Raw genomic sequence first — 15,137 nt, 5'->3', positions numbered from 1 at the left:
GACAGAGAGAGCCCCGGACATTCCTCCTCCACAAGGAGCTCGTGTTTAGCAGCGGCTTATCCTGTAGGATGAGACTGAGCGTTACTATAACTAGAGATATATATTATTACTGCAGCTGCAGTGTCTCTATGATGTGATGCTGGAGGGAACGACTGAGGCTTTAGTGAGAGACAAGGGCGGGGCCTGTGACTTTACCTCAGAGTAATCGGCTGCAGCAGTAACTGTGTCTCCTGTAGGGGTCGCTGTGTCTGTGCGGGCGCTGCCTCTCCCTCTGTCCCCGCCCCTCTGTCCCGCCCCTCTCCCTGTGTCCCCGCCCCTCTCCGGGGAAGAATCAGTGCAGCTGTTGTGTGTGTGTGAGAGGCTGCGGATTCCTCCAGTCACTCCCTTCATTTCCATCCCGTGCCCTGAGCTGAGGCGGCACAATCTCGAGCAGCTCCCGGTCACATCGGTGCGTTACAGGTAAGGAGCCGCGTCTCCCGCTATTTCTTCATGCGGAGGATTCGGGCTGCGATGGGAATGAGGGCGAGGAGGAGCGGTTGCTAGGAGACGGGCAGGGAGAGCAGCAGCGGATGTGCACTGACCCCCAGCTCTGCCGCCGACCCCCTCTCACTGCTACATCTTTCTATTGTCCCTCCTGAACAACTACAGCTCCCACAATCCGGCTCCGCAGGGGCTGCTGGGACTTGTAGTTTCTCTGCAACTGACTCATGTCTCATTCATATCAGTGTCTCCCTCACTGGGGCCCTAAGCCTGTGTGTGTATTTATATATATATAATATTCTATCTGTGTCTGTATCGAAATACATGATCCTTATGTGCAGCAACTGCAGCTTCAGCTCACATGCACCAGTCTGCACCAGTGTATTGCAGCACAGCCCTCCCACCCCTGATACTTCTCAGCACCATCACTGCTGCTCAGGCCTTGCAACAACCTCCTTTTAACATTGGCCCCAACAAGTGCCACTCAGGGGCTGCAGGGCCCACTAGTCACCAGCAACAAGTCACTGCAAGGCTGCATGCTTGTCTCCTAGTCATCTGCACAAATGCAATGCGCAGGCTGCATGCCTGGATAGTACAAATGCAATGCGCAGGCTGCATCCCTGGATAGTACAAATGCAATGCGCAGGCTGCATGGCCAGATAGTCATTAGTACAAATGCAATACGCAGGCTTCATGGCCGGATAGTACAAATGCAATGCACAAGCTGCATGGCCGGATAGTCATTAGTACAAATGCAATAAGCAGGCTGCATGGCAGGATAGTCATTAGTACAAATGCAATAAGCAGGCTGCATGGCCGGATAGTCATTAGCACAAATGCAATGCGCAGGCTTTCATGGCCGGATAGTACAAATGCAATGCGCAGGCTGCATGGCCGGATAGTCATTAGCACAAATGCAATGCGCAGGCTTCATGGCCGGATAGTACAAATGCAATGCGCAGGCTGCTTGGCCGGCTAGATTGAGTCCTCTGATCCAGTGTGGGCCCTGCAACCCTCCAGCTGTAGATGAAGTCCCTAATGACAGAGCTGCAGGTTGTTTAGTATAAGCTGCAGTTGGCCAATGGGCATCTCCATGGTATAAAGCAGTAGTCCTGCATGCATTCTGTGCATTACTGACTCAATATAACGTTGAGGGATGACCGTTGCCCTCCATGTTGCTTACTGACCTTTTGAAGTTGTGGAGGACTAGGCGTTGTCCTAGGGGTGAAGGTGATGCCTCGCCTTGTCTGTGCTGATACTGCAGAAATCTGCAGCTGTGGATGAGGTGGGATTTCTAGTTCAGCAACTACAGACTAGAGACTCATCAGTGACAGGCAGTGAACATGTATAGTGGTACCCAGCATACCCCCGCCCTTCTGTTTGCATTCTGTATGAATATCAAGTCATTTGCCCTAGTCTTTCTGGCACTGGCGTCACAGGGTTATTGCTATGGTTCCCAATCCAGCAGCAGCAGCAGCAACACCCCCCAATCCAGCAGCAGCAGCAGCACCCCACTTCTCACTCCCCACTCTTTAACTCAGCAGTTCTCTTTCTCCAGGGCTGACTGTTATTGGCTGGGTTGCTATGTGATACCATTGTGTCTCTGTCCTCAAAGGACCATCAGGTGGTTTATGTTTTTTTGTGTTTGTTTAACCCCTCGGCAAATACCTATAGCATTTAATGGCTGCCCAGTCCGAACGGGGGCTTTCCATGGTGCTTGTATAGGGAGGAACCATCTGGGTGTGTGTGTGGGGGGTGCTGACAGATTCAGTGCAGCAAAAGAGACGCCATGCACTGCTGAGATAATGCAACTCCATGGAGCAAACTGGCAAACACTGTCCTGTTAGATGGGCATATGCCGCTCTGCCCAGCACATCGCCACCCTTACACAGGGACAATATCCCTTCCAACACCCGCTAGTGACCACAGGGACCCTCCCTCTTTTACTGTATTGGGACTGGCTGCACTTGTTCTGGATGTAGAATATTGCTTGTCATGGTGTCCGGCTATGAAGGCGGCAGTTTTGCACATTTAGTGTCGTCACATGGAGAGACCTTCAGTCTGCAGCTCTGCTCTGTTAACCCTTCTGCTCCCTGGTGAGCCTGGAGGGTGAAGGGCTGGAGAATTTGTGGCATATCTATCGAATTATGTATATTTTTGTATATATGTATGATACACACATAGCTGAATACTGATATACAACTGAATGCTGTTTTGTTGCCGTATAGTGCAGGATATGATGAGAGGTGCATTGCAGTGCCATTGGAAATGAGCCATGTTATCCTACTTTCATTTCCATCCAAGATCTGCTTGAGTTTACAGTTTGCTTTTAGAAACCCTGCGACTCATAAAAGCCCAAAGAGCCACTTACATCACTTAGAACTTCTTTAGAACCACAGTTGCCTTTGAGCCCTTTGGGATTTTAGGATACGGCCAATTTGGTCCCTGGATTTTGATGAAAAGAAAAATGATCTTTTATGGAAGTTGATGAGTGGAACAGTCCATGACCCAGCTTTTGGAAGGACAAGAGGAATATTTCCTGGTACTAATCATTGTTCTAGGTTGATGGCACCATAAAATTCCTTGTGTATCACTTCCTAGGTTGCATGACGGCCTTGGGTTATCTCAAGTCAAGGCGGTGGGCGAGTTTGATCCTGATTGAGTTGATTTAAGGTTGTCTTGATCTTTGTGAAGGAAAGGTAGTTAGGGGCTAAGGGGTGGCCTGACCAAAGAATAGACTGATAGAAACCAAAAATGTGTGGAAACCTCAGCACTAGACATTGTATGATATAATACAGCTTCAGGGAAAACAATTGAATTCCGCTACATTTTTAAAGGCTCTTCTGGTTTTTGAATGTATACAAAGTTACGTCTCACTGGGCTAGTAACAATTTTACAGATATTATACATAGGTTTTGGGGAAAATTGTGTTCCAGCTTGTTAAATATCTTCAGACTGTTTAAGGTTATAGATTTGCTTTTTTTCCAGCTTTGCTTACATATGAGAGTTTAGTCCTGTCTGGATGCAGGATTGTTTAAAATATGTCTTAAATAATTTGTATAACGTTAAATCTGCATTTCGTGTGAATCTACAACACCAGACTGGCACAGAGCTGATCAATTTCAATTAGTGTTGGGGCTGAAAACTTTATTAAAGATCATTTTGATGGAGTGGATTAAGAATACCTACAAATTTCAGTTGCAACAATCAGATTGGGGATTGGATTGAAAAAGTTGCTGATTTAGAAAAAAAAACACTAAAATTGGCATTGTGGAATGAGTCATGGGGCCCATTGGCTGGTGTAGTGGGCCCAAACCATGGTCTCCCAAACCTAATCGTATCAGGACTTATTAAATTATCAATTGTGAAGGCTTGAAAATCCTGTTGTATGTGGCCTTCTGGGGTCAGTAATGTGATCCTTTCCTGATGGGGCTTCATGGACTCAACATGACATATAATCAGTGGCCATGGTTCAAACAATTAGATGAACCCATTTCAGCCAGCACCTTGAGTAAATACCTGCTTCCATTGTTTATTTTGATTCCAAGTTTGGCCTTTTTCGAAACTTGTTTGATGATCATTTTGGCCTTCATATGCCACAAAAAACAACTGGGTTTGCTGCTTTAGTCCTGTTATGCTTTTGATCTTCTCGGGTCAGATGCTGGACCTAATTCATTTTGAATTACTGTCACTGTGTGAGTGGAGTTGGTTCTAAAGCTTATCAAACCTCCCAACCAGGCAGGCCACCGGGCTACTAGTCCTTTAGCATATCAACTAGGCAAAGTTTCATTTCTGCTTTCATGTTTCCTTAGAGTTGATGTCACAATGGATCCCAAACATATTCCATGACCCTCCCCTTCCCACACATTTGCTAGGCGAGGGAAATTATTTCATAGATAACATACTGGAAGCAAACATCTGTGGAGATGCCTGGCATGCTTTGCCTGACATGGGTGTAGTAGGACTTACATCCCATGTGTTCATCCTGCCTGTTTGAAATACTTCCAATATTTCGGATGAGCGTTCCAAAAGGAATGCATTTGCTTGATGGGCAGCTGCTAACAGCCCATTCAGTGACCTCACTCCCATAACTTTCTGTCGATGATCTGTTACATCTATTAAATGTTAATATATTTTGGTGAAGACTGTTTTGTTTTGTGAAGGATCGTCTTACTTTGGCTGACAGTATGGTACCACCTAAATTTATGTGAAAATCAAACGCTTTTCTTTGGAAGGCTGTACATGCCCCATGAACTATGCTGCTGTATTTTGCGGTCTATGCAATTGAAATGAAAGGAAAATATTGGCTATAATTTCACTGTATACCAATATGTGTGGAGTCTTCTTGCATTAGCATTTCATAATTCATACAAGGTTTTGTCATTATATTTCATAAGCAAGCTAGCTCTGGATAACTTCAAGAAGATTAATAGTAGATAAATGCTATTGCTAGTGTTGCTTTTGTGTTCTTAGGACAGTAGGGCGGGAGAGCCTACAGCAATGAGCAACCCACTAGAGTAGTGGTGTGTCAGGTAAGTCCATTAGGAGGTCAGAAGATGGGGTAATGGACAAATGTTGGATAGTTTTATCTTTTTGCTACACTTTTTTGAGCCAACCTTGGGTGCATTGGTCGATGTGGACCTGTCATTAAGTCATGAGGCTGATCAAATTGTGCTTCAATTTACCCTTGTTGATCCGTCAAAACAGCCTTCTGGGGAACCTCTCACAAATGGCTTGGACTGTACCTTGTGCAGTGGTCTGCTCTAGCCAGTTGACCCGCTGGCCATTCAGTTTGATCACCCACGTGTGCTGTTATTGTGCTGCTCCCTTTGATCTTACTACTTGCCCACCGTTAACACTCTTTTGTGTTACCATTTGGTTTCTGTGCTGTTCTTGCCTAGTGTTTTATTTCATTTCTGCCCAGTCTCTCTACATGACATTTATCTCATGTTGGTTTGCTCCTTCCTGACGGTCATCCAAACTTCTTTCTGTTACTCTCTCGAAAGATACTCCTGGTACCAGTCTGTAGACCATTTCATGACCTATTTCATCATCCTCAAAGCCATTGCGTTGCATATATAAACATTATTTTTAGGCTACTTCTGTTATTAATTTGTAATACTTATATCTTCTTGATTAAATGTAGGAACCTTCCAATTGTAATATTATTGAGCACCATAAATAGATTGGTGCCATTTTATTGGTCCATATGCTTTCCATAAATGAGCCCCATTCCCTTTTATAAATACACATTATAAATTGGGGGCAATAGGAACAATCATAGAAAACCACATGGAGTGGTTAATGGTGACCAAGAAGGTAAGACTGCAATATTTAAATAGGCTTTTCCTCAGTACAGTAATTATACTGTAATTTATTATATATTACCGCCTTTTTTTTCCTATTCTCCTTTATAGGAGTGTCCATTTGTAGTGATTCTCTGGGGGAGACAGAGGCAGGGAATTGTGGCTAGAAAGAATCAAGCGTTAATTATATTAAAGTACCAGCTGTAAAACAATATATTGCATATTATATAACGTATTGTTGCTAAATACAGCCTTCCAGTGTCAGGATGCTGGCAATTGCAATTAAATGGCTTACGGAGAGCTCAGGCTGAGTTATCAGAGAATAGAATGGCAGTGCAAGCATATCGTATCACACGTGCTGTATTTAGCACGCTGGTGCAAGTTCTTTAGATGATGTGCCGTTGAAAAGTTTAATGAAAACCAGACTGAAGTCATGTTCTGCCAAGGGACAGGGGCTTCTCTCTAATGGTGGCATGAACAGTACAAAGATGAAAGACAATTGGCAGTGGATGGTATTTAACCATAGATGACAATAAGAGTGGCAAGTAGGCCAGGTATTCGAGGTATTGGTTTGGAAAATGATGGCCTATTGGGTAAAAGGGTTTAGCAACAAGGTAGCAAGGGACATGTGTTTAATAAACTACAAAATAGCACATTTATACATGCATAGCATAACTCCCCATATGTAATAAACATGCAGTAAACCCTGGTAACCAATAAGATATTTGCTTTAAAACACTGGTGACCAGTTAATGGTTACTGCACCTGGGCAAATTTAGCGGGTTATTTATCAATGGTTGAATTTTAGAGCTTCGAGAGCTTTTTTTATACATCAAATAAACTCGAATGAGCTCACACCTCAAATGGTTTCTAATTTACGAAAAACTAGAATGTAAAAAAACCTCGAATCAGTGAATTAGGGGTTAACAACGCCAAAACTTGAATTGCTCGAGTTTTCGTTAAAAATAAAAACTTGAATCACTCTAATTGATCAAGTTTTTGAGTGAAACCCACCGAAATAAACTCGAACATCTTCAAATGGAGCCATTGACTCCTACATGACCTCAACAGGTTTTAGCTAGTGTAATTTTAGATTAAAGCTATTTCCAGGGTCAGGGTATAATAAATCTTGAAAATTCAAGTTTTTATAAAAAAAACCGCAAAAAATTTGAGTTTTGTATGAAAAATACCATTGAAAACATGATTATTTGTGTGGAAAAAACAACTTGACCCTTTAGTGTATTTTTATTACATAACGCTAAATGACTTTTACCCAAAGATGGGTATTAACCTGGATTTTGTTCTTTTGCATTACTACCGACCATATGGGGCTGGTTTATCTGCAATGCTTTAATCCTTTTCACCCCGGTTTACATAAATACTGGCAATTCAGTTAATACTGGAACACTGAGTTTGGTTTTTAGTAGGGATGAACCAAACCCTCTATTTGGGATTCATCCGAATCCCCAAATCCTTCATGAAAGATTCGGCAGAATACCAAACTGAATCCTAATTTGAATATGCAAATTAGGGAAGGGGAAAAGTGGGAAAACATTTTTCCTTCCTTTGTGACAAAAAGTTTGGAGATTTCCCTTCCTGACCTTAATTTGCATATGCAAATCAGGATTCGGTTCAGCCAGGCACAGATTTGGGCTGAATTGGAATCCTGCTGAAAAAGACCGAATTCTGAACTGAATCCTGGATTCAGTGCATCCCTAGTTTTTAGTGCATTGTGGTTGTATATGGCCTTGTATTGCTCTGTTAATGTCCCTGTTCTTATGGTGGGGCAAGAAAACCTTTTTGTTCTTTTAAAGTCTGAACAAGACGGACTTGCCTTTATACTCATCTCAAAAGGTTTTAAAATTGTAGATGCTGAGTTTGTACCATGACAAATGGCAAATGTCAAGACCAGTTGACATTGTAAGAAATACAGAAAAGTTGGTGGGAATATTAGGTGAGTTTGCTTGACCCTAGAGAGCTTGGGCATCTCCATCTGTTGTTGAAGGACCAAGAGCCAGGAATAAGGCATTTTATGGAATTGAATGTAAACCGCAGGAAAGACAAAAGTTTGTGTATAGCATCAGATCTGTTTTTGTGGGTTAATGTGGTTTATTCTCTACCCCCATTTGTACTGACAATTTCTAGAAGAAATAGCAAGGCACAAGCTCTAAAGCTAATAGCATGAAAATCAGATTATATAATTAGATTATGTGATACTGGGAAGGATTGGTGTTATTGAATATTGTCTACAACTCGCCATTTGATAAATACGCTTTCAAAAATCCCATAGGAATAATCTGAATGTGGGTGAGTTTTTGTTTATTAATTTTGATAAATCTGTCCCTAAGAGTAGGGTAGCAAATGCCACGTTCTGTGAGCCTTGTCTTGAGCTATGTACTTTAGTGTGTAAATAATTGTTATTGCTATAATAAAACTCCACCTAGAAAGAAGGGTATAGTTTTTTGTATATTAATGAGTGCAACACTTATTTTTGTATACAACTTTCCTTGAAACCATATCATTAAAATCAGCAATTATACGTATTAACTAAGAGTGTTGACTTTTAAACTGAATATTATTCATGATTCACACTCTTTAAAAATGGAATTTGAGGCATTAGAATAATGAGGTGCTGTGCACCTGAAAATGGATTATGATTCAGTCCCCAGCAGCCAGTCCTTCTTATTCTCTTCCCAACATGTTTTCATAAGAAGGCCCCATATACCAGTATGCTCCTCGCTGAAGGCCCCATATACCAGTATGCTCCTTGCTGAAGGCCCCATATATCAGTGCACTTTTTGCTGAAAGGCTCATATATCAATATGCTCCTTGCTGAAGGACCCATATACCAGTATGTGCCTTGCTGAAGGGCATACTGGTATATGGCATTTACCAGTATGCTCCTTGATAAAGGGCCCGTATACCACTATGCTCCTTGCTGAAGGGCCCATATTCCAGTATGCTCCTTGCTGAAGGCCCTATGTACCAGTGCGCTTCTTGCTGAAGGGCCCACATACCAGTATGCTCCTTGCTGGAGCATTCGTATACCAGTATGCTCCTTGCTGGAGCATTCGTATACCAGTATGCTCCTTGCCGAAGGGTCCATAAACCAGTATGCTCCTTGCTGAAGGACTCGTATACCAGTATGCTCCTTGCTGTAGGGTTCATATACCAGTATGCTCCTTGAGAAAAGGGCTCATATACCAGTATGCTCCTTGAGAAAAGGGCTCATATACCAGTATTCTCCTAACTGAAGGGCTCAAATACCAGTATGCTCCTTGCTGAAGGGCTCATATACCAGTATGCTCCTTGCTGAATAGTTCATATACCAGTATCCTCCTTGCTGAAGGGCTCATATACCAGTATGCTCTTTGAGGAAGGGCTCATATACCAGTATGCTCCTTGAGGAATGACTGATATACCAGTATTTTCCTTGAGGAAGGGCTCATATACCAGTATGCTCCTTGAGGAAGGACTTATATACCAGTATTTTCCTTGAGGAAGGGCTCATATACCAGTATCCTCCTTGCTGAAGGGCTCATATACCAGTATGCTTCTTGCCTGCACCCTGTTTCTAATGAGATTAAGTATTGCTGATCTCTATCAGAGCTCTAAACCATGAGAGCAGCTTTCAGGTACTTGCAGTAGATAGGGTGGCCTGATGGTGTAGGATGGAAATACACAGGAGGACTCGGTGTTAGGCATAAAACGCAAGAATATTATCTTAATGTTTTAACATCTAATCCATCAACTTTTGGAAAGTTTGAGCTAAGTGGACAGCAATTGTATAATTCCACTGGGTCCCTGGGTGTGGATATAAACATGAAGCTCTCATTTCCTCCGTTGGACTTCCTCCTGAACTAAAAGACTTTGCTCTCACACGCCAAGATCTAATAAAGGTCCTAGAATGGTTTAATAGCACTTTTCTACTTAGGCTGATGCTACTTTATATCATGAATTAAGCAGTAACTGGCTTCAGGCAAACTATGTTTTTGATGGACCTGGATATTTTGAGCAGTGAATTGGTTGAGGATAGAGTGCTCACTACAATGGCTTAATGGAAGTCCTCCTCATCATTTATTTATACACCCCAAGCAGGTTAGAGCTTCATTAAGAGCTACAGATGTTACAAGGGAATGGGGTGAATATAACTGTTGTTATATAGCTATGTTGTATGGCCATCTTTATTGTTTGACAACCCGAATGAACAGCGGCTCTTCTTCTCTTCCTCATCTACTGATGCCCCATGAACAGGCAGGTGTGAGACATTGGCAGGTGAAACTGATTTCTATGTTACCAACTAAAGAATCGGGGTCATCCACCCAATATACACCTACTACCAAAAACATTTCCTACAATTCTAATGTGGCCAGCTTTGTGGAACAATATTATGATCTGCTGACATGTATGGGGTTGCTAAACCGATATCAGAAAATTGCTCAGTAAAACATACTATTGTACAATATCATTTCATTTTGCTAGAAAATAACAGATTAACCCTGTGTGCTCTTTTTACACTAGTAATGTGTGGGTCGATCCCACCCTAACCCGCCTGGAGATTCATCTGTATTTATAGACCCATGCCTGCCCATTGCTGACATCACAAAGGTTGCATGGCAGGTGCACACCCATAAATTTAGGCTGCTGGTGGTTGAAGAGGGGCATAGTAAGGCTGTGGGTGGAAGAAAAACTTCCCAAACCCATCCACAATCTGTAAACGTGTGGATGTCATCCTGAACCCGCCCAATCTCTGGATTTCGGGGCAGCCTGCACATTACTAATTCGCACGTGACTTTTTGAGGACACGCAACATTGTCCAACATGATGGAGTCTGAAATGTCATAAATTAATAATTTTTCATATTTTGTACGTTTTGGATTCATTTTTGGCCAAGTCCATGGATTTGGCTGAATCTAAATTCTGCTGAAAAAGCCTTGATTGTTTTATTAAACTAAGTTAATTAGTATTGTTTTACTGAGCAAGAAAAGTCAGACAAGCAAAAATTGGTTTGCTATAATGTTCCCTAAACGAATCCCCGGATATGACTTGTGTTTCACCATTGAGTATGAACATAATTTCTTATTTGTTGTTTGTATTATCAGCGTCTGTGTATTTCATACTGTACATTCCTGTCTCCATCTCCATCTCGTACTCTTTATTACTCTACCACTGTTTGCTTATCCCCCATCTGTTCTGTGTCAGGGAGTTTTCTCTATAAATAAGTGATTATTTTGTGTATGCTATAAATTAGCTTTTTGCTGCACGCCATGTACATACTGTATAACATATACATTTTAGCTCTGCTCAGCGAGCAAGTGGGGCTTTGGCTCTTGTTAACTTTCTATAATACGTTCCATGAGCAAGTGAGATGCGTTGGAATGCACCATTAATGTTCCACAGTCTGGTTTGCACTTGAACTGGGCTGTTCCTGCCAAATATTAACTTACTCTTAATACCCTCTAAACTTTCATAGCTTTTTCCCTTTCTAAGTTTTACTTTACTTTTCCAATGTACCATCTACTTATTTACATGTCTATCTTCTCAAACAGTGAGGTTATTACATGGCAAATCTTTAATGGATTTAAAGTGGACATGTCTCCCAGACACACAAATCTGTATAATAAAAGTCCTTGAAATCCAATTTCTATTTTTTATTAAAGCATTCATAGCTGTTGTAAGCTCATATAAAAATCTCAGCTGTCAATCAAATATCGCCTGCCCCTCCTCTATGCCTTAGACAATTACTTTCACTTTCCATTCAGCACTTCCTACATGTCACTGCTCTCTCCACATTCCCCCCAATCTCTTCACCATTTAATTGTGTAACCAGGACATGGGGATGGACATCAGGTCCCCCATTCTGGTGCACAAACAAGATTCTGAGATGATACAAGACTTGTCTTAATAACAGTGTCCCACAAAATGGCTCCTGTCTGCTTGTTATAATTATGAATTCCCAGACTGAAGGAAACAAGATACAAATAATTTATACAGTGTAATTAAAGTTTATTTTGCTTGACTAATGTGATAAAATAGGATTTTGAATAACTTTTTTGGGTGACGGGTCCTCTGTAAGGTCCCCATAGACGCAAAGATTTTTCTTTGATGAACAACCGATTTTTAGTGAAATCCAACCAATCTGTCAAATTATCGTGACCTTAGTGGACAAATCGTACATTTAAACAATCATTTCAAGATAAGCTTGGTCTAATGATAACTGAAAAGATCTTTAAAAAATCTTTACATCGATGGCCAGCTTAACCCACCACTACCTCACTGATTTACTGATTTGGCCCAGGGGCTAAATGATTGGATCACATGGGGCCCATAGGAAGAGAGTGACATCTAAAGGTGGCCATACATGCAGTAATATTAATTTAGTACGATATTCAGGTGTGGGAGATAAAGCGACTAATATTGGGCAAAAGCCTTGGATATTGGTTGTCTCTTCAATCAGACAGGATGAACAATTTTTATTGGGTGCCCGAACATGGACAAAATGTTAATGCTGAATCGTCCAATAAAGGTAGAATTCAGTTGTTACTATTTGCATATCTGACGATTTGGCTTTTAACGTTTGTAGAGAAAAACAAATTCTTTCCTGCGACCAATGGTTACTGGAAGGTTCGTAATTGTAACGTATGGCCACCTTGCGGCCTGATACCGTCCATAGCCGATGGGGATTTCCATTCAGTCCAAGTCAATATCTGACCTTTCTTAAAGGGGTGGTTCACCGTTAAAGTAATTGTTGAGTTTAAAAATAAAAACTGGGTAAATAGGCTGTGCAAAATAAAAAAATTTATCTAATATAGTTAGTTAGGCAAAAATGTAATGTATAAAGGCTGGAGTGAGTGGATGTGTAACATAATAGCCAGAAAACTACTTCCTGCGTTTCAGCTCTCTTGCTTTCCATTGATTGATTACCAGGCAGTAACCAATCAGTGACTTGAGGGGGAGGGGCATATGGGATATGTCTGTTGCTTTTGAATCTGAGCTGAATGCTGAGGATCAATTACAATCTCACTGAACAGTTTTGTCCCATGTGGCCCCCCTTATAGTCACTGACTAACTCAGAGTTAGAGAGCTGAAAAGCAGGAAGTAGTGTTCTGGCTATTATGTTACACATCCACTCACTCCAGCCTTTATACATTACATTTTTGTCTAACTAACTATATTAGATACATTTTTTTTATTTTATTTGCCCAGTTTTTATTTTTTACACTGAACTGTTTCTTTAAAGTGATACTGACACTAAAAAAGTATTCTCTACATCAAAAGTTACCTATAGCTCATGTTGATTGTTTTTCACTGATAGTTCTGCTTTTGTAAGTAATTGTTACATGAAGTTCCTAAACCTAAGACTGTTTTGCCAACCTGACTGTCCCTTCTCTGCCTGTATCTAATGGGAACAAACTCCTGCTGCACAAATATGGCCGCCTTCTCAAAGAGGAAAAAAAAAAAAAGGTTTCATTTCCGGTGTCAGTATCTCTTTAAGTTAACTTTTAGTATGTTATAGAATGGCCCATTCTAGGCAACTTTTCAATTGGTTTTATCTTTTTATTTTTTGTAGTTTATTTTATTTCCCTCCCTCTTCTGATTCTTTCCAGCTTTCAAATGGGGGTCACTGACCCCATCTCAAAAAAAAATGCTCTGTAAGGCTACAAATGTATTGTTATCATTACTTTTTATTCCTCGACTTTCTATTCAGGCCTCTCCTATTCATATTCCAGTCTCTTATTCACATCAATGCATGGTTGCTAGGGGAATGTGGACCCTAGCAACCAGACTGCTGAAACTGCAAACTGGAGAGCTGCTAAATAAGTAAAAAAAAAACCAAATAATAAAACATGAAAACCAATTGCAAATTGTCTCAGAATATCCCTCTCTCCATCTTACTAACAGTTAATTTAAAGGCGAACACCCCCTTTAACATGGCAAGATCTGGCTATTTCAAGAGCTCAGCACAAATAAGTGGATTTTTACCTAATTTGGTCACACGAGTGATTGGATCTGATTTTCTGCACAGGAGCTCACTATTTATTTCTCTCTGCACAGGCACCACTCATCCCCCACTCATCCCCCACTCATCCCCCACTCATCCCCCACTCATCCCCCACTCATCCCCCACTCATCCCCCACTCATCCCCCACTCATCCCCCACTCATCCCCCACTCATCCCCCACTCATCCCCCACCATCCCCCACTCATCCCCCACTCATCCCCACTCACCCCCACTCATCCCCCACTCACCCCCCACTCAACCGGAGGGTGCCCTGTAAACTGGAGCTGCTGACATCACTCAAGTCCGAAGTTGGAGCAGAGACTCCACCACCATTAATTCTAAATCTGTTGAAATTATTTGGAAACTTTCTAAACAGACGGCCAATATGGCAATTATTGCACTTTAGGCTTTTCTAGTACTTTCATGGACTGTTTTTCAAGTACATAAGGTTGATATTTTAAATGGTAAAGCTCAAAATGAAATAAACCTTTTATTTTGCACGAGGGCTAACTGGTGGAGTGAATTTGAGTGTTTTATTTGTGGAAGGCTGACATATAAACAGTCCCCTTCCTCTCTGCCCATATGCTGCACAGACCGCTCATAATTGCCACTAAATTGCTAACGTAACCACCCAAAAATGCAGCCTCTCGTTTTGTGTATGAAGTGAAAAGCAGCAGCAGTGTGAGCAAATAGAGGAAGAATAAGAGGCGCTGGGCTTGTCGGGAGAGGTGTGGTTGGTCCCAGAGGAATCGTGCGGCTTGTACAATAACACTTGCCATTCTAACAGTCCTTCTCTTTGCTTCCCGCTGGCATTATTTCATTCCAGTCTTTATATGGGGCTTTATAATGGGGCACAGTCACCACACAAGTCATTTGGATCCCCCTCCCCACCCACTCCGTGTTTGCAGGGACCATGGAAACTGGTGCAACCTTGATTTTTGGGGCGAGTTTGGTGAAATAATATCCTAATATGTTCCCCTTGTTGGCTTTTGTTGCCGTGAGAATGATCGTGTAGGAGGAAAACGAATGTTCGGAAGTGAAATGGTGAAAATAAAGGCAGAAACACCAGGGAGGTGACTTTTTGTTATTGTCTATTTCGGCTTAGGCCTCAGGAGCATCTCTAGTAATGGGGAGAAATAGAAATAGAAATGCTACAAATAAGTCATAAAGATAATAAACATACAAATCATTCTCAGCTGAGTCTGGTAACAATCTGACCTAAACTATTTGTATTAAAGTCTAAATAAAGTTGCCTAAGGGTTCTTACTCACGCGCGTTTTTACCTGCGCTCCCCTGCATTCCGTTTTTCGGCGTTCAGCCGCAGGGGAGCGCAGGAATAGACGCATTTC

General features: G+C 41.7%; 1 protein-coding gene across 2 annotated transcripts in view; it reads left to right on the top strand.

Annotated features, from left to right (window-relative positions):
• Window positions 1-309: 309 nt before the first annotated feature.
• Window positions 310-15,137, top strand: part of sptbn1.L (spectrin, beta, non-erythrocytic 1 L homeolog) — a 140,217-nt gene continuing 125,389 nt past the window's right edge. For both annotated transcript variants that reach the window (XM_018262519.2, XM_041562446.1), the window contains exon 1: window positions 310-459. The gene's annotated coding sequence lies outside the window, so the exon portion shown is untranslated. The remainder of the gene's footprint in view (window positions 460-15,137) is intronic.

The sequence above is a fragment of the Xenopus laevis genome, chromosome 5L (genome assembly GCF_017654675.1).
Source record: "Xenopus laevis strain J_2021 chromosome 5L, Xenopus_laevis_v10.1, whole genome shotgun sequence".
Lineage (NCBI taxonomy): Eukaryota > Metazoa > Chordata > Amphibia > Anura > Pipidae > Xenopus > Xenopus laevis.
The sequence above is the reverse complement of the archived record's forward strand: the minus strand, read 5'-3'. Positions and strand labels throughout refer to the sequence as shown.